Source organism: Onychomys torridus, chromosome 18 (assembly GCF_903995425.1).
Source record: "Onychomys torridus chromosome 18, mOncTor1.1, whole genome shotgun sequence".
In the NCBI taxonomy this organism is placed as follows: domain Eukaryota; kingdom Metazoa; phylum Chordata; class Mammalia; order Rodentia; family Cricetidae; genus Onychomys; species Onychomys torridus.
In genome coordinates this window covers 37937622-37960982 of record NC_050460.1, presented here as the reverse complement: position 1 = coordinate 37960982, position 23361 = coordinate 37937622, and the positions used below count along the sequence as shown (strand labels likewise).

At 45.2% G+C, this 23361-nt stretch overlaps 1 protein-coding gene across 1 annotated transcript in view; it reads right to left on the bottom strand.

Moving 5' to 3' along the window:
- Positions 1–14583, bottom strand: part of Gpr45 (G protein-coupled receptor 45) — a 98020-nt gene extending 83437 nt beyond the window's left edge. Inside the window, exon 1 of the mRNA XM_036168306.1 lies at positions 14268–14583. The gene's annotated coding sequence lies outside the window, so the exon portion shown is untranslated. The remainder of the gene's footprint in view (positions 1–14267) is intronic.
- Positions 14584–23361: the final 8778 nt, after the last annotated feature.

The following is a 23361-nucleotide window of genomic DNA, read 5'->3' as shown; positions in this document are numbered from 1 at the left end:
GAACTCTCAGAGATCCGCCTGTCTCTGCCTCCCGAGTGCTGGGATTAAAGGCGTGTACCACCACCGCCCGGCCCAGTCTTTCAATATGAAATGTATTGTTACTTCTAAGACTCTCTGGATATCCAGATGTCCAGTTTGGAACATTCCTACTATACTCCTTATTTTCTAATCATTTTGGATACAAATGGGTATTGAGTTATGTCAGATGCTTTTTCTACATCAGGTGACATGATAATGTGAGTCTTCTTTAGTCTATTGATATGATATATTACATTAATTGGTTTTAATAAATTGAACAAGCCTTGCATACCTGAAACAAACCTCAGTCAATCATGATGCATGCATAACATTTTCATATATCATTGAATTCAATATTTTAATTATTTTTTATGATGTCTTCCTTGTATTTTTCTTGATCGGTTTTTGTATTGGGGCAATAATGGCCTCATTAAAAAGCAGAAATGTTCTTTTGCATATTTTACGTAAGTCATTGAGTGGAACTGGAGTCAGCTTTATAATTTCAGGAGCATTTTTTTTTCCAGTGGAAAGCATCTTGACTTGAGATTTCTCTTTTGATAGACTTTCAATTAGGAATCAATTACATGAATTATAGAGCTCTGTATGGGATCTGTTTCATATTGGGGTTGTTCTACTTACTCTCTCTTGCTGTGTTGAAATGCTGCCCAAAAACATCCTGAGGAGGAAAGAGTTTATTTAGCTTACAGGTAACAGACTATTGGAGAAAGTTGGGGTAAAAACTCAAGCAAGAACCGTGGAGGAAAGCTGCGTGCTGGTTCAACCTTCACAGCTTGCTGGGTTTACTTTCTTATAAAATCAGGACATGTATCCAGAGGTGGTGCCATCCACAGTGGGCTGGACCCTTTCACATCAATCATTAGTCAAGAAACCCCCCTACAGGCCAACCTGCTGGGGGAAATGTCTCAGTTCAGGTTTCTTCTTCCCAAGTGGCTAGAGTTTGTTTCAAGTTGACAACAATGAACCAGCACAGGGCAAGGGCGATGGCTTTTCTTTTTTCTTTTCATTTTTCTTTTTGCTCAGGAACTGGTCTGTCGCATCTAGGTTTCCTTTTCTTGACCAGAGTAGCTCCTGGAACTTTCTTGTTACCCTCTTGGCATTAGCTGTAGTGTGTTGTTTTGCTATGAGACAAGCAGTTTCCCCCTTTCCTCGTCTATACTGCTATTGATTAGTCAGTTTCTTCTCGTTTTGTTTGAAGAATTGGTTATTGATTGCATTGTCTTTCTTGTATTCTTTTTTTCTGTTTCCAAATTCACAGAATTAAAACAAAATGGTGGGAGGAGTCAACAAGACGATTCAGTGGGTAAAGGTACTAGTTAGCAAGGCTGATGACCCAAAGTCCCCAGAACCCACATGGTAGAAGCAGAGAATTGACTCCCATGAGTTGTCCTCTAATATCCACACGCATGTAATGGCTCACTTGAGTGTGAGTGTCCATCTATACACACTAAATGTTAAAAAAAAAAATGAGTGCCTAGAGAGACGGCTCAGCAGTTGACTGTTTAGTGCACTTGCAGGCACCTGAGTTTGGTGCCCAGCACTCACATGGGATGTCTTACAACTAGCTGTAATTCCAACTTCAGGGGATCCAACACCTCTGGTCTCTTTAGGCACCTTCCCTCAGGTGGGTATACTTCACCTAAACACACACACACACACACACACACACACACACCTCAAAATAAAGTTAACCTTTAAAAATTGCCTGTGTACATGCTGTGTGAGAGTGTGTGTATGCATGCTCACATGTGTGTGAGTACATATGCACATGTGTATGTGTGTACCTTTGAAGGCCAGAGGTTGGTGTTGGGCATCTTTTTTCAATCACTCTCCACTTCCTGAGGCAGCGTCTCTCATTGAATCTGGGGCTTGTTGATTCAGCCAGTCTAGTTGGGCAACTTGGCCCACAGCTCTTCAGTCTCTGTATACCTCCCAACAGCTGTATTGCTGGTGGACTTCCACACCTACTATTTTCTCCTGGGTCCTGGGGATCTGAACTCCAATGCTCACGTTGTGAGGCAGCTGCTTTATCCCCTGAGCAATCTTCCTAGCACCCTAAATTCACACATTTTTAATTGTATCTTTATTCTTTTCTTCTTTCTCCTTGCTTTGGCCTTTTCTTTCCCTTTTAAATATAGACTTTGTTTTTCTTTATTTTCTTGAGGTGAAGGTTTAGAATGTTGACTTGAGAGGTGTCCATGTGCAAATTTCCCTTTCAGAATTGGCTTAGTTACATTCCATAAATTTTGATGTGTTGCATTTTCATCTTGATTCATCTTAATGTATTTTTATTTCCTTTGAGATACCCGCTTTAATGCAAGAGTTATTTTAAAATGTAAGGTTTGGCCTATAAGGGTTTGAATATTTTATTATCAACTTTTTAGTCTGATCCAATTTTTATCAAAGAAATACATTTAAACTTTCAGTTATTTCAAGTTTGCTAAGGTGAGTTCATCATATAGGCACAGCATATCTCCACTAATGTTCCCTGGGTGCTTGAGAAGAATGTGTACTCTGCTGCTGATGGAGGAGTTTATAAATGTTGTCAGGGTGTTTACTCTGTCCTACATTTATATTTATTTTCATATATCATTTCATATATTTATTTAATTTGATGCTGAGAGATAGTATTGAAGTCTCCAACTATGGTGATTGCAGAGATGGCTCAGTTCTTAAGAGCATGTGTCGATCTTGTGGAAGACCCACCCGAGGCAGCTCACAAATGCCTATAACTCAAGCTCCAGGGGATCCCATGTTCTCTACTGGATTCCATGAATACCTTCACTTATGTGTACAAACTCATACACAAACACACATGTAGATCCATAACTTTAAAAAAAATTAAATCTTTATGAAGTCTTCAATTAGAATTGTGGATTTACCTATTTATCAATTTTTGTTCAGGTCTACCAGCTTTGGTATAGTGTGCACTTGTTTGATGTGTGTACATATGTTTTATTGGTGTAATGTTCCTCTCTGTTTCTGTCTTATTTTGTTTGGCCTGAGCTAACTTCATTTGATATCAGCAATTGTAGTAAATTTTCCTTTTGGAATCAATATAAGCATGGTATAACTTTTTTTTGTCATTTTGCTCTATCTATATCCTATCTGGGGTAGAATTCCTACGGACATCACATAGGTAAATGATGTTTTAAAATACACTCTGCCAATTGTCTTTTATTTGGTATATTTGACCATTTACATTTAATGTAATCACTAGTATTAGGATTCTTTAGCCTTTCTCTTCTCTCTCTCTCTCTCTCTTCCTCACTTCCTATGCATTCATTTTTTTTTTCTTTTTGTGTAATGCTTTGTGTCAGCTGCTAAGAGGAAGTTGACCATCAGGGATTTGTACCTACCACACAAGCTGGTCTTATGGCATGTTGCCTCCTTTCTGTGAATGAAGCGCTGTTGAATGGCACCATGGTAGGTTCTCTGGAGACACTGTATTGGTAGCACCTGCACTAGGCAGAGGCCACAGTGTTTTTTGTTCTTTGCTGTTTTCTGTATAGAAGGAGCCTTCACTTGGGATTGGTATTTGAATCTTCTTGCTCAATGTGCTGCAGACCTCTGGGACCTATGTTTGTATGGTATCAGAATAAGTCTCTCAAGGCCTTAGAGGCTGAAATTTAATCCCTACCATGTCATTAGGAGGATGAAGTTCCTTTCAGCCTTCATGCTTAGATGTGGGGGAAGGTGATGAAGATTAGGATGAGATGAACAGGGTGGGGCCTCAACAATCCTTGCAGCTTCATCAAAAGAGGGAGAGAGGAAGGAGATAGACACACAGACCTGCTCTGGGGCAGGCAGATGTCATCCTGAGGCATTGGCAGATCCTTGAGCCTTTGCCAGAACTAGGCATTCTTTTACTTTCTGGCTAATACATCTCCAAAAAATATTTAAGAATCCTTTTTGCTCTATAAAGATGCTCTCCCCTGTTTCCTTAGCCAGGGTGGAGCCTTAGTGACACATCCCTAGATTTAGGGAGAACAGTCCCTTTGGATCTTGAACACCAAATGCAGAGGAAGGGAGAAGAGGTCAGCACAGGGAAGTGTGCTTGTCACTTTTGAGTACTGTGTGAAGTGGATAGAGACCCTGCCCTACCATACACTGATGATTTATAAATTAGGCTCATGATTCACTCTATTGTTGTTTTTTTCATTCATGAGTACAGGTCTCTGGTAAGATATGTGGAATATGGACAATGGAAGCATGGAAAGAAAACTCTTGGCTTTCTTGGGCTATGATCATCAATAAAATAGGGCAAAAGAGAGCTGTAATCTAATGTACCATATTACTGTAATTAGAGCTTCATGCATACAGCTCTTTCCCGCCTTCCCTCTGAAATAATGAAACAGTTTAATATAAATAGTCATGACTTTCATCTCCATCATGTGGTGCTCAGTGATTGGGAAATTAGGCTAACAGTGAACACTTAATGAATTCAGAGCTCAGAATGTAGAAGGAAAGATACAACACACTTGCCGAGCTGAGAAACCCCATTCTACCAAAGAGGAAACCGAGACGAGAAGGGGCAAGTGACCTGCAGATAACAAGCGTATGGACCCAAGCACTCAGGCCCCTCTTTCTTACTCTGTGTTCTTTTCAACCTTCCATGTGGCCTCTGGAAAATTCCATCAAGACAGAATATTCTAGAAAGCTTTGCATATGTTGAGTTGGCTGGGCTACATGACACCTAAAGGAGAGAACACATGTTCTGTGAACCTAAGATGTTGCCAGGCTTTTCTATGCATGTTATAGCACTTGAATGTCATCGGCAAAGGGCTTGAGTTGTTGTTGTTGTTGTTGTTGTTGTTGTTGTTGTTTCCCATCACTGAGGATTGAACCCAGAAAGCGCTCTACTACTGAGCTACATCCTCCAGCCCGAGAAACATTTTTCATCATACCCATTTTGTCCCTATGACATAGAGAGAAGAAAAATTAGCATTACAAACAAGTATTTGTTTGGTTTGCTGTTCATTAACCTGTGTGTGTACACAGAATCAGCTTGTTAGATACTAAGATCATCAGATAAAGGACTCCTTATACCAAAAACGCTGGTTGTTGTAAAGAAGGCACACAGGGGTGCCTAAGGAGAGGAGCCACTATCCTCACAGTCCAGCTGGGAACAAGATTCTAGGCCATAATGTGTAATCCAGATCCACGGATGGTATGCTACTTTCTACCTAATGTGTTGGGTTTAGACAGGCCTCACCCAAAGTCATGCGCCTGCCCTTCCTTTTCTCTGTCTTCCTGTAGGAGAGGCTGAAACCCTGAGGAGGAGAGTACAGACTCCTCCCACACGGTCCCTGCTCCTGAATTCTAGAAAGCCAGTCAGCCTCTGGGTAATCCATCCATTTCTTCCTCCTCTGCACAGTAACTGCAAATAAAATGCACTCCCTGGCCATCCTTGAGATCCATCCCAATTTGACCAAGGCGCATGTGGCACAACCTATTTCTACCAGGCTGGAAATATCCATGAAGAGATACGATGCCTATGTGCTGACTGTGGTTACTTGGCAAAACGAAGTGAGACAATGAGAAATGGAGGTAGCAGGACCTCGAAGAAGGAAATCACCCGTTCATGAACTTGGCTTTCTCGGCCCCAGTGTTGCCTCTCCTTACCTGGAATGCAGTCAGGCCAAGGTCAAGAAGGGGAAGGAAACACCCTAGATGGAGAGCTGAGACCAGTACACAGGGGGAACCTCAGAGTGCATCTGTGGACCAAGCTTGATGTGAATGTCAAGCCTACCACCCAATGGTACAGAAGGTCCCCTTGTCATCACTGATTCATGAAGGACCCAAGTCCCGGGGGAGTTGAGCGTGGGGAGAGCTGATAGAGGAAATGCACAAATAAATAATCTCCATTTTATGGATGAAGAAACTGAGGCACAAAGGGGGAAAACAACTCCGTCTGAGTCAACCAGCATGGAAAATGGCCTCAAGTGGTCTCAGATTCAGGTCCATACTCTTTTCACTCATAAATATGATTTCTCTGGCATTCCAGTGCTCTTTCCCTTCCCCAGTCACCTGCTCTGGACAGTCTCCTTTAGGAAGTCCTGTCACCTGTTGAGAATAGAAATGATTTGTCATCTCCCAAACAAAACCAAGCACCAGGCTCAGTGATGAAGACTTCTATGGCATTACCGAGGTCTCCCAAAAGTCCCCAGAGCAGAGATGCAATTCTGCAAGAACCTGACTCTCTGTGGCTAGTAATTAACATGAAAGTGAAAGGATGCTCTCAACAATACTAAAATCACTTTTCTTTCTTATTTGTATCTCAGTCTTTTTTTGGTAAAAGGTTAAGTGGACACAGAGGGGAAAAAATAAAATTTTGAACAAACATCCTTATATCAGACATTGCATTAATGCTTTAAAGGGAAGTGGATAAACAGATTAGAAATGAAAGTAGCTATTGTCTTCCTGCAGATGGTTCCAAAGACTCGGTTTTACAGGGACTTGATGAACTGCACCCAGAGATCCTCAACTGGTTCTTTGCTAAAATGTCACCTTTACACATTTGATATCCCTGATGCAAGGAGGGGCCTGGTGAACACAGCAGGGTGCCAGCTCAGCCACAGCTCACACTGATGTTGCAAGTATGCAACCCAGACTTGAGTAGGAGGCCCCCAAGCTTCTGCCAGGATCAACAGCAAGTGTGGGGGTGGGCGCTGGGGTGGAGGGTTGAGCATACACTGTCTTTGAGGCAATGTGTACATTATGTGCTATTTGCTGAAAACTTGTGGGTTCTGATCCTATTTCTACTTATTGGACGCTTCTTCTAACTAATCAAGATGAAAAGATTCACAGGCTGACAGCTCTGGGGTATGGTGTTCATTTTACTAAAACTTTTATCAGTGCGTTCTCAGGTGAAAACTGGACTCATCAGCATGTCTGAGTTAGTTTTGGCTCTGTGGTCTTCTATTAGTCCATTTCCTGTTACTAGGCCAAAATCCCTGAGGCTTAGAGCTTCCCAAATAAAAGAAATGTTTATATAACTCACAGTTCTGAGGTTCCAAAGATATGGGGTCTGGGAATGACTGATTCTGGTGAGGAACTCGGGACAGATGACATTACAAGAGCAGGAACATACAAAAGGGAGGGAAGGAGGGAGGGGGAGGGAGAGGAAAGGGGGAGAGAGACAGACAGAGACAGAGAGAGCAAGAGTGAGCACAATCAAGTTCAAGAGGAAGCACCCATGGCAAGACTCAGAAGGCAGGGATGAGCCAGTCTTGAAATCTTCCCTTAAGACCCACCTTCTCAAGGTCCTACTACTTCTTAACATCAACACAATGAATATCCAAGCTTCTAACACATGAACCCATGAGACAAGCCACATCTAAGCCATAGTAAGTCCCAACAAGCTTCTTGACTCATTGTCTTGCTCAGACGTGGCAACAGCAATACCTACTGAACAGATTATGTGGAAACAGAATACACCTGCAACATCACTATCAACAGTGACCAGACATGTTTGTCCCAAATCATTGCCAGTGCCAGCAGCTGTTAGCGGAGGTGGATCCCATTGAGCGATTGGCTAGCCCTGGGACCAGAAATCAAGTCACTCAGGATCAACAGCAAACAACTTCAGATCACTTCTCTGCACCTCACTCTTAGAAACACGAAGCTTAAGTTTCTGCCAAGTCCATCATTCATGTGCCCGCCACCTTTGTACTTCCTGCCATAGTGAGCCCAATCTTACCTGTGGCATCAGTTCCGTCTCCCTTCGTATCAAATTGAAGTTCTTCCTGTGTGCATCTTCATATTGTCTTAATGAATGAGTCACAGGTTTGGCACACACTATTCATGCAGGAGGATTAAGCCAAGACTACTGTGTTGCCTACTGCAGACAAGAGTTCTTTATCTCTCAGAAAGAGACCTGACAATGTCTTGTACATAGACAACAAAGACTGGGATGCTCCCCAGCAGAGCATAAGTGCAGTCATGACAGATTTAAAGGCAACCATAAACTATAATTCACGATCTCATCACATTTAACATGGATTCCTATAGCACTTTACAGTTCTAACATAGTCATGGTCACTAGACAGCACAGTCCCAACCACAGATAGAGCAGCAAGTGTGGTGGATGATACATCCCTTTTCCATAGGAGCCCAAGATGGCAGAGAATTCCCAGAGGAGCACTGCAGGGATGGCACTCAGCATTTCTATGTTTCCCATCTTCACTGTACCCTGTTCAGGGGAAATTTTATTTTATTTTTTTAAAAGAAAATCTGCTTTCTCCTTCCTTAGGCAGAACTCTCACACCATCTTTTTATTCATTTGTTCTTCTACCTACCCATCCATTGGCTGAGCCATCCATTCACCCACCTATTGGCTGAGCCATCCATTCACCAACCCATTGGCTGAGCCATCCATTCACCCACCTATTGGCTGAGCCATCCATTCACCCACCCATTGGATGAGCCATCCATTCACCCATCCATTGGCTGAGTCATTCATTCACCCATCCATCCCCTGAGCCATTCATCTATTCATTCATTCACCTCTCCATTTTACCTGCCCTGGCACACACATATCCATATCCACTCATTTATCCATTCGTCTGACAATCCATCCGTGTGTGTGTGTGTGTGTGTGTGTGTGTGTGTGTGTGTGTGTGTGTCCCCATGGGAGCTTGCACACACATGTGCAAGGCTGAGAATTTATCTTTGTCAGGTAAGCAAGTACTCTGCCACTGAGCTACATCACCAGCAGGGTATATCCATTTTTTAATCTGCCCTTACACACACACACACACACACACACACACACCACCACCACCACCACCACCATCCATCCATCCATCAACTCATTCACCTATCCACCTGTCCACCTTCCTAATCCAGTAAACGCAGTAGCTGAGTGCCTTCTCTACATCCAAAGTCCTGGGCCTTCCCACCAGACTTCATCCTCACCAACCGCCAAGTCTTCATTTTGAACAGGAATAAGAGTGAAGGCCCCTCCACCCCCCACAAGTCTTCCTCACCCACCATGGATTTTCCCTGATCACAGCAAAACAAAGCAATATACTCCAATTTTTTTTTTACAACAGAGATAAGAAACTTGAGAAGTTGACAACAAAAAAGTAAGAAAAATAGGAAAACAAAAACCCAGAACAAAACCACTGGTTCCTGAGAGCCCTTTCCTTTCTGTTGGAAGTACAGTAATGGCACTTCTGTAATTGGAGCACTCGAGACACAGAGGACACACACTTCCAGCAGCTCCACACGAATAACAAGTTCAAATACTTAGAAATCCATCCCCAGTACAGTTTTCAGCTTTTTGGACGTGCTAATTTAAGCACCTGGCAGTTTCTCAGGCTACAGTTCAGAGATCCACTTATCTGAAGGATTGAGCCGTCTGGGATTTTCAGACCTCAGCTTCCGAGCTGAAGGCGCTGAACCCGTCCGTGTCAATGGTCTGGGTGCTTTAGAATAGTGAATCCCCATAAAGGGGAAGGGCTTCAGTAGGTCAGCACAATCTCCAAAACCTTAGCCGACAGAACACGAACCAATTGTCAAGTCGTATACGAAAGAGAAGAACTCAAACATGCCCATGAAAAATGTTGGCTTTCAAATCTGAAACGTTCAAATAAAAATAACACTCGAACGGTTCTTTCCTCTTGGTGTGCCTGGGTTCTCACCCAGGCTACCACTTCTCTTGCACTTGCCATCTCCACGAGCCATTGCTTCTCTTGGAGGCTGTGACTCACACTTGGACCCCGCAGTTCCAGAGCAGTATCTCTCTCCTACCCAGTGGTCCTTCAAATGACAGGACAGCAGAGAATGTGTTCAATCGATATTCATTTCAGAGGACCTCCTAGTAGGTATTATATCCAAATGCCACACATGCTAACTAGCAAGCAAAGCTTCCTGCATCTACAAAGGGATGTGTCAAAGCCAGATATGGTGGCTTTCGCTGAATCCTCAGTACTTAGGAGATGGAGGCAAGAGGCTTGCTCTGAGTTCAAGGCCAGTCTGGGCTACACAGTAGTTTCCGGGCCAACCTAGAGAGAGACACTGCCTCAAAAATGAGATGATGCCAGGTGTGGTGGTGCACACCTTTAATCTCAGCACTCAGGAGACTGAGGCGGTGAATCCCTGAGTTCCAGGTGAGTGTAATCTACGTTTCAGGCCAGCCAAGTCTACACAGTGAGACCCTGTCTCAACAAAGAAGCAAGTAAGCAAACAAACAAGTGAAGAGCTACACCAGGGGAAGAGAAGCTGGACACGAGGCTCTAAAGTGCACTTACATGGGAGGGATAAGTTCTAATGTTGTATAGCACCAGGGAGTATAACTACTTCTAACACACCCTGCTCCAAGTTTGTGAAGAACCGGAAGGCACGAAACATAAAGACACAAGGAAATGGAACTACTAAGTCAATTACCCTCAACTCATCATTGCATGCATACAGATGTAATGACTTATCACACAGCCCTCTCGACAAGTGTAACTGCTGTTGTCAATCAAGAAGAAATGCCATCAATTTTTTAAAAGCCAAAAGTATCATGTACACTAGATTCTTCCTCCATACCTCCAGTGGTTTCATCATCCACTTCCTAAGACCTAAGAAACCCAAGAGTCATCCATACATTTCCCCTGTCAAACATGAGATTGTGTTAATTCTCCCTTCTAATCTCAAATCCATCACACCACTCACTGGAGTTATCCTATCCCCCAGCTGGATGCCCATGCATCCACCCTCCTTATCTAGGAATGATTCAGCAGTCAGCCAGCTCCTCAGCTTCCTCCTTGCTTTGTCTACCATTAACATCTGTTCCAGTCCTTGGAGCGGTGCTGCAAACTTCCAAGGGCAGACCTTTGAGCACTAAATGGTCCCCGTTACCCCAGACACCAACTATATCCTCTGTCTCTCAGCTCTTCTGAGCCAATGATGTCAGATGTGCCCTCCCCATGGAGAATCCCTTCCCCTTTCCTCCTGTGTGTTATAGCTGGTCAATACTCACTTCTCTGTTTCCAGCTGAAAAGCTCACAGCTTTTGGGAAGCTTCACATTTCCCCCTCCAAACAAAACTCGATTACAACCCACCTCCTTTCCAGTTCTACACCCTGAATCTGGTGGGTATCGCCTACATATTATTGGTTTTCCATTCTTGCCCTAGCAAGGCCCATATCTATACAACACTTTGCCCAGGGCCAGCACCAGCACCCTTTGTGGGCCAAGTAGATTTAATGGAACAAGTTTTTTGTTTTTTTGTTTTTTTAAATGTTTCTAAATTATTTTAAAAGAATTGCTTTTCTGTGTTGGTAAAAGTCAAGTAATGATTATAATCTGAAGGCACCTTGACTAAGAAGGGGCACAAGGCAAAATGTGTGTAAGCAAAAAATGCACTGAGTGGCATGTGAGAGATGTGCATTTTATATATGTAAATACTTCAAAAAAAATGAGAATATAGTGCTGTAGCTCAGTGGTAAGAGTGTGTGTTCAGTGCACATGAGGTCTTGGGATCAATTTCTAGTACCCCAAACTCCAAACTCCAACAAACAGATTATTTTTAATTTGTAGTGTGTTTCTTGGGTGGAGATATGAAAGCTCATACAAGCTAAAAACATCTACCGTATTATGTACAACAGAACTCCATGATGGCCTTCTGGGGACTGGATGTTTCGGTGCTCCATTAATTGAACTCTATTCCTCAACGCACTTGCAGTAAGAGATAGAACTCATAGGCTATGATTAACTAATAAGAATTCACTTTAAGGAATGGAATTGCTACCCTTGTAAGATGCCAGAGGGAGCGTCTTCAGCCCCTGTGTCACACAAGGACTAACTAAAGGCACCATCCACGAATCAGAGAGTAAGCCTCCACCAGACGCTAAAACTGGTGTCTGGACTGTGTACATCTGTGAGTAATAAATTCCTGTTGTTTATAAAGTTGTCTAAGGTTTTTAGTTATAGCAGCAGCAAAGACTAAAACACAGGCAAAGGCATGGGAGTCCATTAAGATGCTAATTCTTCCCCAAAGAGCTAGAATTTAAAACACAGTAAGGCAGTTCTGTAAATTTCTACTCTGAAATGTGAGTGTGTGTGACTGACTCTATACCTCACTTAAATTTGGGATTTGGAACATTTTTAGACAAGAAAATCTTTCTCCACAAAATTACTGATTTGAAACCCCATTTCATAAACTGGGGAAGTCTGAGTCTATAAAGCCTCATTACACTTCAACACTGGAGATATTTTTAGTGACAGGTGCTGCTCAGCTAGGTCTTCATTATTGTTCTTATTGTTTAATGTCTTAAAGCTATTTTTCCTTTTTATGAGTTAAAAACCTGTCCATGGACAATGTCACACATGTCCACAGGGCATGTTGACAACTCTCACCCCCACATTATTTTTAACAATGTCATTTTTCCTACTGGGTGCAGAATACAGGGTGCACCACATCATAAGGACCACCCTCACAGACCTAGGGCTACCTCTTCAGAGGATACAATATTATAGCAGCCTGGATCAAGGCCATTAAGGAAAAAATACTTCCTCCTGGTCAAAAGAATGGGTGATCTACCCCTGGCCTTGGATGGAGACAAAGGGTTCCAAGCTACCCAGAACACAAGAGTTAATCCAGCTGGACCCATTGGTCATCTGGCCAAAGAGACCAGCCCTCAGGAAGGCAGATTCACCTTAAGTCATGCCAAAGAGATGGGAGGAATAATTATTCCTTTGTTGAGATAATGTATTTTTCCTTCCCAGAAACTCCTGGCTATATGGCTCTGCTACAATCTGCTTGATTTTCTGAATTACTTAGAAAAACATAACTTTCCCTTTTCCCTTCTTATCTTTCTCCTTCTTTCAGATACTTGCCAAAAGCACAAGAAGCATGCTGCCCTGAACACTCTGGGCCTCCTCACTCTTTTTCTCTGAAACTGTCCCTGAGACCCACTTCCATCATGTGGGAGAGCTGTCTCTCTTCCTCTTCTCCATCTTCCTCCCCCTGGAAACTGCTGAGATTTACACCTTGCCTGTCCTGGGGTTCAAATAAAATAAACTCAAATAAAATTGTCCTCGCGTTTCCTTCTGAGTTCATTCTTAATTTTTTTATTAACAAGATTTAAAAAGGAACTCCTATAGCCCCCATAACATGTGGCAACCCAAGTGGAATTCCTCAAAAATTCCAGGAACAACAGGGAAAATAAAGAATGGACTTAGAATCTTACTGTCTTCAAAAGCATGCAGATGCCCAGGCCCATTCTAGGAATATGCTTGTTCCCACTATTCTGTACTGAGCTGGCAAAAGGCAGTTTTGAAAGCCAGTAATTAAGACACTCTTGAGGTAGGGTGAAAAACACCCGGGGGTTCATGTTATGTGTCCAAAATGATGAGCTTCACCAGACAGGTAGCACCAAAGAGACACTGTCCACTCCAGACGGATGCTGCCCTTAGCAAGCTGAAGCAAGCGATTTTCCTACCTGATTTTGCTGCCTTTTTTTTTTTTTTTTTTTGGAATAGTTTGTTCAAAGTTTTCATTTGCTATTAATACTCATACTTTGACACTTAAAAGATAAGACACTTAAAATCTCTGGTTTGATGAAGACATGACTACGGTGTCGCTTTCATCATTAACACGTGAGACATAATCTCTCCGTCCCTTCTCGCACCAGGATTAAACAGCCAGACATCCAGCCACCTTAGTGGCCCCTCCGAGGCGGCATCGCAGGCCCCTTTCCCTGACGGGAAAACCGAGGCAGCCCAAGTGGCCTGTTAGATGAACATCCCACAGCAGCTGCGCTCACTCGCGATCGGTCTGTCCGAGTATTACCCGATGCAAAGGAAATGGTCTGACAAAGTTGGCAGTGTGCGCGGGGGAGATGAGATGGGGGATGAGGCGGGGTAGTGGGATGGGCGACGATCAGTGATGGTGGTGGTGATGGTGATGGTGGTGACAGTGGCGGCGGTGACGCTGGGCCGGCTCCTCTCCCGTTTTTCCATGACTGCCAGTCCTCGCAGCCTCCGCCGTCCCCGCGTGGCCTCTGCCCGGAGAAACAGGATTTGCACCCAAGCCGCACGTCCGCGGGCGCGAGGCTGCGGCGCCCCACGAGCCGGCCACGCGCCCCTCTGCACCCCCCGCGCTGGCGCCGCCCGAGCAGCGCGGCGGAGGTTCCTCCGGCCCGGCCTCCCCCTCGACTCCCCCTCCTTCGGCAGCGCCCGCGCCAGGGCCCGCCCCGCCGAGCCCCCCGCGGCCCGGTCCCGGCCCCCATCACTTACCCTGCGCTGGGCCCCGGTGCGCCCGGCGGCCGGAGACAAAGGCTGAGCGGCCCCGGTGCCGCCGGCTTCTCCCCTAGCCGCGGCTGCCGGGTACCAGGAGGAGGATGGAGAGGATGGAGAGGAGGAGGGGCGGGGAGCAGGGGGAGGCAGTAAGAGAGCTCGAGGGAGGGGCCCGCGGCGTCCGCCACCCACCGCAGCCGCCCCAACCCCAGCCCTCCTTCCGGGCCGCCACTCTCCGGGGGTGCAGACCTCCCCCAGGGACCAGGGTACCGCCCCCCAGGGGCGGGGTGGGAGGAAGAGGAAGGGAAGGAGGAAGGCGGTGAGTGCGCCTGTGTGCTCCTCCTCAATCGTGATCGTCTCCACCCACCCCCGCGTCCGCCAGCAACCCCAGGAACATGCTAGACTCCCCGCCTCAGCTGCCTGACTCCCAGCTCCCCCCGAGTCCGCCTCCCTAGGTGCCGACACACCTCTGTCCCACACCAGCCAGCCCCATCCACTTCCACCGGCGGCGAACAGACCTGAAGGTTAAGTGCCTGAAAGCGCTGGCCAAGGGAGAGCCATCTGAGAGGTGATAGCTGGGGTCCGAGCCCTTGGTGACCCGCCTCTGGTGGCACCTGCTCTGCTCTAGCACTCTCCCTAGTACCTAGGGGACCTCCAAGGTTGGGGAGCTGGCAGGTGAGATCTGTAGGGCTGGAGTCTTCCATTGGCATCTCTCTCAGAAAAGTAACTCCATGGCTTGACTCAGTCATTTGCGTCTTGGTGCAAAGATTTTTTTTTCATATTTTAAAAACTTTTTATTGTTATTTTTTTTTAATCAAAGGAGGAAAATAGCGTGGCACACCATCTTCAGCCTCAAGAGATGTCAGAATTCTCCCATCTTTCATCCACTCCACTCAGGAACATGATGTCAGTTTCCATTCCTTGGTGTCATCTTACTAATGTTATTTTTGGAGCATCTGGGGGCCCCAGGCCTGTGCTAAGTAAGGGCTTCACCTGTGCTGCTTGGCTTGGGAGGGAACCCAAAAATTTGTCCCTGAGTTGGCAGTGGTGGGGCTCTTGATATACCATGAGCTAAGCAACGTTGACCTACCCAGGGCCAAACTGCTGTGTCTGTGCCCCAGACTCTACCAAAAGTGACTGATGCCTGTCTTTCCAGAAAAGAAGGAGAAGGAGAGAGGAGGAGGAGGAGGAGGAGGAGGAGGAGGAGGAGGAGGAGGAGGAGGAGGAGAAGGAACAAACAGAATGTCAACTTAAATTCCATAGGAACCCAAGGCAGGTTATAAGCCACAGAGGTAGGTGGAATCTTCAGGGTGAGGCCCAGCACCTGCCAAGAGAACCAGATTTGGTTGGAGTCCTGGAGTCCACACACAGCATGAGATTAATGCCCAAGTACCTGACCTTGATCTACATTTAAGTTTCATGTGTTTAAGAATTGGTTCCTGCCTGTTCCTCAATAGTGCAGCATTCTAAGAACAGGCTCAGGCCGCACTGAGGGTACCTGGCCTATCTGTGTATCTTGTCCCTCCGGGTGGAAGAGCAGAGGGGTGTAGCATGAGGGGTGCCCTTTGGTGAGTGATTCCCGGAGCAGTGATATGCCCTAGATGGGTAGCTAGGTCAAAATGAAGACTGTGGTCTCAGACTACCTGGCCTTCAGTCTTTCACTTCTTGTCAGTGGCGTGCCCTGGGGCAAATGATTTGGCAACCACAGTGTGCCTTATTTTCTCAATGGGAAAACCTGGGAGTGTGGATGGAGACTGCCTGGTGTAGCTGCTGGGAGGCATTTATTTATGCATGTAGAGTACTTGGCCTGGGCAGGTTGAGTAGGCACTGTGAGCACTTAGCATTCCATATGGGAAAAGCAAAAATGACTGAAGTCCAGAGAGATTGTTGTTCCAAAGGATTTGCAGCCTTGTTTTCAGAGTGGGGGGAGGGGTGCGCCCCCACTTGGTTTGCAGAAGAAGCTGAATATGTGGAAAGCAGAATGGCTCTTCTCTGCACAGAGGCCTGCAGAGATTCACGCAGGTACTTAGAGGCAGGCCTCTGAAGAACCCCTCTGGACCCGGCTCTCCTTATCACGTGACTCCAGGGCACAATCTTAAAAGGCTGGAAGGAAGAGTTCACTCTGTATCCACCTTCCCAGCCAAACTGGCCACAGTGACTAGAAAATGCCCTACTGCCCTGACTCTGTGTGAGCTGTCCCCAGCAACCTGCCCACCACAAATGGTGGCCTCTGTTAGGCATCCAGGCATCTGAGCTCATGGATTGAGCTGGCGCCCATCTTCAGTCTTGGCTGCTCTTGTGACATTCTCTTGCCCAACCCCATGCAAACAAAAACCATTCTCCCAAGAGGGTTTGTCCTGTCACTACCAGTTCTTAGCCAGCCCAGCAGCTGGCACAGATGACGTGAACTTGCTCACATGCTCATCCTTGCCTGGGCCCCGAGAGGCAGAGGCCTGTGTACCCTAGAACTGTGGCATCCAGCACTGTGACAATGACATCCTGGTTTGGATTTTTCATGTCCTGGTTGCTCTCTCTTCTCATCTGTAATGAGAACCCTAGCCACCACCCCACCCCACCCCCCGCCCCGACCCTGGTGGGGCTCAGGACTTCACTGACTTTTTCTGATGAGAGCTGTGTTGTGTCTCTCATTTTTGCATCACTGTGGAAAAGCACCCGTGAACCCAGTTTAGAGAGAGGAAGGTTTTGGAGGTTCTGCATGGTCCCTTGACTTTGTTCTGTGACTTTGGAGCAACAGAGAGGTGAGGTAGAAGGTCATGGTGGGGAACTCACAGCACAGCAAAGCCACTCACCTCATGGCCGCCAGGGAGCAGAGAGAAGATGGGACAGAGTCCCAGTGTCGTCTTCTAGGGAACATTCCCAGGGACCCAGCTTCCACCTGCTCCTCCATCCTAGTAACACAGCTTCCTGCTCTTCTGCCCCACACGTTAGAGATTCTATCACCTGCCCAAAGTGCAGTCAGGTGATGACCAAACCTTAGGCATGTGGGCTTCTGGGGGGGTATTTAAGATCTGAACCATGCACCCATCCCCCGCCTTCTGTCTTGGCTGTTTCATTTCCCTCATGCCTTCCTTCATTTCTCTCTTTGCTCTGTCAACCCCATTGTCCTTTGCTGTGTCGTGACATCCTATTACATGGGGTTCTTTCATTGGGCTTTGCCTGGGCAAACTCAGGACAATGTCTAAGAGTAAAGCCAGTTTCCGGTTTTGTAGGATGAGATCAATAAATGAAGTGTGGTGTCTGTCTTTTCTCTTCAGAGAAAAGCTGCCAGATTGTAAGTGTTCTTACAGAACATGGAATACCGTGTGATGCTTGGAGATAACTTTGCCAAAGAGCCTTAGGAATGGGTGAAGATGAGACATAACGAGGGACATTATTAGCATCCATTTGCTCTTTGTGGACAATCTGACACTCAGAGGCAGCTCTGAGGGAGAACTCTATAAACCATTAAAATGACAAAGAACTTTAGTCTAGATAAAGAAAGAGAGTTCGGTTAGCTAAATGGAAGACCATACAAATGTAAGCGGACAGCTCGCAGTGATGAATGGGCTCCATAGCTATAAAGATCAACTTACAGAAGATTAATAGGCGGGGAGATGTATAATATCTGGGCTTCCAGCTGTTGAGGAGTGCTAAACTTATTGACATTGAAGATAAGCTCGGATAAAAGAAATTCTATCCAAATGGAGAGAAAATACTTTAAAATAAGCCTAATGCTAGTGACTAAATTAAGGCAGTAAATATATCTGTGGTTCCAGCTCATTTACTCTTATAGGGACTACAGATCATTATAATGAACAGTAGATTATTAACCGCAAAGTGCCCTATGCATCATGAAGAATTTGGGCCACTTACTCTCTCACACCAAAGGAAATCCAGTTGTCCTAACAACAAGGGAGCTTACACGTACTGGTTGGAAACTAAGGACATTGAGAATGTCATAGAGAGTGTTTTTTATTTCAAGAAGGTGATCTGGATGGGTTTGCCAACCAAGAGAAAATAATGGACGAACTGATAGGCAACATTCTGAGGCTAATTGGTAATGGGCCTTCAGTGTTCTCTCTAACAGAGACACCAGCCCCAGAACCAAGCCCAGAAACATGGAGAACTCAAGAAGATATACTGAGGTCCACAGTCTCAGCCTTGCTGGTATCTCAGTCCAGGCACCAGATGGGGGAATGAAGATGCCTCCAGATGATTGGCATGCCCAACCCTCAGGAACCCTCCAGTTGCTGAGTCTTTCCAAGTGAGACACCAAGCATCATACAGAGAACCACCACCACCCCCCTGATAAGGTGACCAGATTCCTGATTCCCAACCTCTGTAAGCACAGTGAAATAAGGTTACTTAGTGCCATGAAGTTTGGGTAGTCGAAGTGATAACAAGAATACTAAACAATGTACAGACATATGCCAAAGGAGAGAATTTACATCACCAAGTTCATGGTCCTGGCAAGGCCCCTCGGGGAAACAAGCTGAATTAGAAGGTAGGGCTTCTGCTGAATTTCAAGGTGTACTGTATCACCTACAGGTCCACAGCCCTGAGAAAGTGATGGCCCCCTCCCTACATCTATAAAACAAGACAATCTGATCTCCTTTGTAGGGGAGTTAGAACATGGGCTGTCCACAGATATTGGTCATTATTAGCAGTATCACACACCAGGTGTGTCTAGTCCATGGCAGAGCACAGCAGAAGGGCTCCTGATTCTCAGCCATAGCACTTGATGATTTCCGTTTCAGCAAAAGAGGATTAATGTAATAGGCTAGCTACATAGGCCCTGCAGTTTTAAAGTGAGTTGACCTTAAGCCAGAGTTTTATACCATTGCTTGAACTGTGCCCTACAATAAGAAATGCACATTGTGATGCAGGCACACAGTATCTGCTTATGCAAAGCCACACTCAGATGTTGATGAAATAATACGGCCTTAATACATACCCCGCACACTGATACTTTCTAGTTTGTTGTACTGTTTTTTTCCCCAAAAAAACATTACTTGGATTTCACAGTCTGCTAATGAATCAAAATTTACAAGTTGAAAGCCAAGCAGTAATTATTTTTTATATAGCTTCTGCAGTGGTTCATCTTATGTGCCAAATTGATGAGCCTAAGGGATGCCCAGACAGCTGGAAAAGTGTGTGTGTGTGTGTGTGTGTGTGTGTGTGTGTGTATGTGTGTGTGTGTGTGTTTCCAGAAGAGATGTGCTAGAATCAGTATGTGGGGTAGAGAAATTCACTATCCTCAGTATCAGTTGGCATCATCCAATCCATTTTGTCCCCATATTAAACAAATAGGAGGAGGGGGCCAATTTCAGGTTCTTGAGCTGGGACAACAATCTTCTGTTATCCTTTGGCCGTCAGCCACTGGTTCTCAGTTCTCCAGGTTTGGATTAGAACTAAACCAGTGGCTCCCCATTATCCATCTAGGAAATGACACACTGTGTGACCTCTTAGACACCACAATCCCATGAGCACTCTAATATATTACTGTCATTTTCTATATTTCTCTGTTTTATTGCTTCAGATTCTTTTCTTTAGTCCTGACCGAGGCGGACTTTTTTTTTTTTTTTAAGATTTATTTATTTATTATGCATACAGAAGAGGGTGCCAGAGCTCATTACAGATGGTTGTGAGCCACCATGTGGTTGCTGGGAATTGAACTCAAGACCTCTGGAAGAGCAGTCGGTGCTCTTAACCTCTGAGCCATCTCTCCAGCCCCAAGGCGGACTCTTTACAGTATACTTTTTGTTGTTTTTGTTTTGTTCAACTAATCTTCCCCACTTTCTGTACGTCCCACCCCCTTAGGGTCCCCAGTCTACTGTCTTCCAAGAATGAGCACCAACTCTGCATTCTGCAGAGCCAAGGGTCCATCCTGTACAGTGGTGCAGGATCTCAGGTGGATATTACTGTCTCTGCAGGCCTATGCACATGCCCAACACAGAGTAAGTGCCAAATGGGCTCTTTGGAGTTGATCTTGGAACAGGAATACTATCCTGTATTATTCTGCTTATGCTATATATGTGGGAAGTGGTCAGTTGCTCCCAGATGATGTCTAATTAGATGCCATCATTGATGGTGATGTAATTTACGTGTCATGGGGGAAGAGATCTGGCAAGCATCCCTTTCCTTGGTATCTCAAGCAAACCTGCCAGGCACTCACTTCTGTCATAATGCTCATCTTCTGGAAAGCTGCTTTCCTTTTTAACAACAGGACATTTAAAATCGAAATCCAGAAAATGCCTCTCAATTAAAATTTTACACTGCCCGTTGCTGCGCGCCAGCTTTGTTACTGCTTTTTGTTGCTGCCCATTATAAATAATGACCCTAGGACACATTTTGTAACCAGAGCCATTAACGAACATGCCATTCTGCTCCCATGAAACAAGCCATGCATCTGCTAAGGTGATTTGGTAGACAGTATTTTTTCTATTCTCTCTCTCTCTCTCTCTCTCTCTCTCTCTCTCTCTCTCTCTCTCTCCTACAGACAATGGAAATTTCAGAGAAATATAAGTTGTAGCTACTCCTTCCTTCAGGGGCTTCTCCATTTGGCTCACAGTTTCTGAATCAATGCAATGAGAATTCGTTAATAGGAGAATGTCTTGTCTTCATTCTGTGATTTCAGAGACAGGGAGTGACCTTCTCTTCAAAGGTAACTTTGTGATGGGATAGAAAAAGACCAGAGCACAGCATTACACAGACAGGGTAGCCATTCCTAAATCTGCCATGTATTAAAGCTCTGCTGAGGCTGAGAAGTCTCGGAGGATGATGCAGGCATTTAGTCAGAGCTGATGAAGCCTTCATGCTGCAACACAACATGGCGGTAGACATCACATGGTGTGACAGAGCTGCCTTCTAACAAAACCATTCTGCAATAACACTTTGCCATGAAAAGAGCCAGAGCTTTGATGGCCCAAACAACTCCCCCAAAGGCCCACCACAAAGCCTTGAGGACATGAACTTGGGGATTAAATTCCCCATACATGAAATTTGGGAGACACAGTCAACCATAATAAAACATGAACAGGCTAAGAGAGAGGGCTATTAACATTCCTGCTAAGAACAAGCAGGCAGGACTCCCAGCCAAGGGACACAGCAGTGAGGTTGATGACCTCTAGCCTCTTGCTGATGCTGCCATTAGCTGATTCCATCAAGGAGGCAGAATGGAAGGGACCTGATAGACGGTATGTAAAGGGTGGGCATCCCAGCCACACTGGGTGGAGAAAGCTGGAGACAGGATCCCCAGAGTCTGTGGGGACTCTCCTGTACAAACTGCCTACTCCTGTTGGTTCAGTTTGAAAAGGGAACTTTACAGAGGGGAGTGAGAAGCCTCACTATGTGTTGAATTGTCTCTGGTGGTGTAGTCCAGCCAGGTGCCCATGTGGAACCTTTGATTTTAGCCCCAAATGGATCGTGGAGCAAGGGTAGCAGGAAGCGCAAAGTAAGAGAACAACACATACATACCCTCAGAGTCGCCTCCCCTTCTGCTACTCCTCAGGCCTGATGAGGGAATATAGGTGACTTCTGGGGCACTTCAGTGGAAGCTGTCTGTTAGATGGCAGAACACAAATTTTTGACCCAGATAGCTTTGAGTTCTTAATGGCCTTGATTTGGTTATAGTCTTCTATGGTTGAGGACTATTTACAAGCCTGTGGCTCCATGAATCTACTGGGATATCAACAGAACACTCCCCTCCCATCTCTACCACATGGCAGTTACCTAAAGCTTTCTCAGAGTTCTGTACACTGATATTCCTGATCAGCCTGGTGATTCTATCTCGACATTTTAGGTTGGCAGTATAAGGGCCAAGGCCCAAGCTCACTGTCTGACATGTTCCCTGGTGAAATAATATGCTGTGGAATCTAACACTTTCAAACCCACTGATTTCAAGATCCCAGTATGAGATGAAATGTTCCAGTGTCCTTTTAGGTCTAATGGACTCAGAAACATTGCTAACACAGCTCTTTGTTTCCTAGACCATGGATCTGGCTTCTGGGCAGACACCACCAAACACTGGCCATGGGTTTGAGACAGATGCCTAATCAAGTCATCAACAGCTTTAAGGATGGTGCCTCCCATCTGCTACCGTAACTGAGCCTCCAGAACACCATTCCAGCATCCTATTAATTAATGCTGCTTCTAGGTAGGAGAGCTTAGGGTAGTAATAGCCCAGCTCGTGGATTTCTGTGCTCACAAACTGTGTTTTCTGGTTACGGTCAATGTTGTAAGGCATACTGTAGGTGTCAATAAGGAACCCCCAAAACCCAAAATCTGTGAGTCTGGCAGAGCACCAAGGAGAGGAGAAGAAAAATCAAACACATATTTATCAGTTAATTTACTTGTTTCTATGACAGAAAATATCTGATAAGAAGGAATGTAAAGAGGAAGGTTTGTTTCTGCTCACAGTTTAAGGGTGTCATCTATCATAGTCAGGAAAGTGTGGTGGCAGCAGCCCGTGATAATTGATCATATTATGTCCCCAGTCAATATGGCGAATGCTGATGCTCATCTCCCTTTTCACCCTAGGCCATGGCATGGTGCAGTCCACATTTAGGATGGGTCTCGTCTCCCTCCTGAGTTAAATATTACTGGAAACACGTACAAGAATACATCTAGAAGTATGAGACCATGGTGTTTCTAAATTCCAGTTGTGTTGACAATGAAGATTAACTACCACATCACAGGAATTTCTCCTTTGGAAGACTGCTTGCAGCCATCTCCATGGTGAGAGGCTCATGTGATGAAACTTTCAAAAGCTAGCAAGTTACCCACCATCCCTTACCTTCATCTAGAACAATGGTTCTCTACCTTCCAGATGCTATGAACCTTTAACACAGTTCCTCATGTCCTAGTGACTGCCAACCATAAAAGTATTTTGTTACTACTTCATAATTGTAATTTTGCTACTTCCATGGATAGTAATGTAAATATCTGATATCCAGGATATCTTGTACATGTCCCCACACACACACCAGGGGGTTGTAACCCACAGAATGAGAACCACTGAAAAGGAGCCATTTCAGGAGCTCAACTGATTGTTGTTGAAGTACCCAGCTCCAAGTTTGAGAGAGGAAAGCCCTTT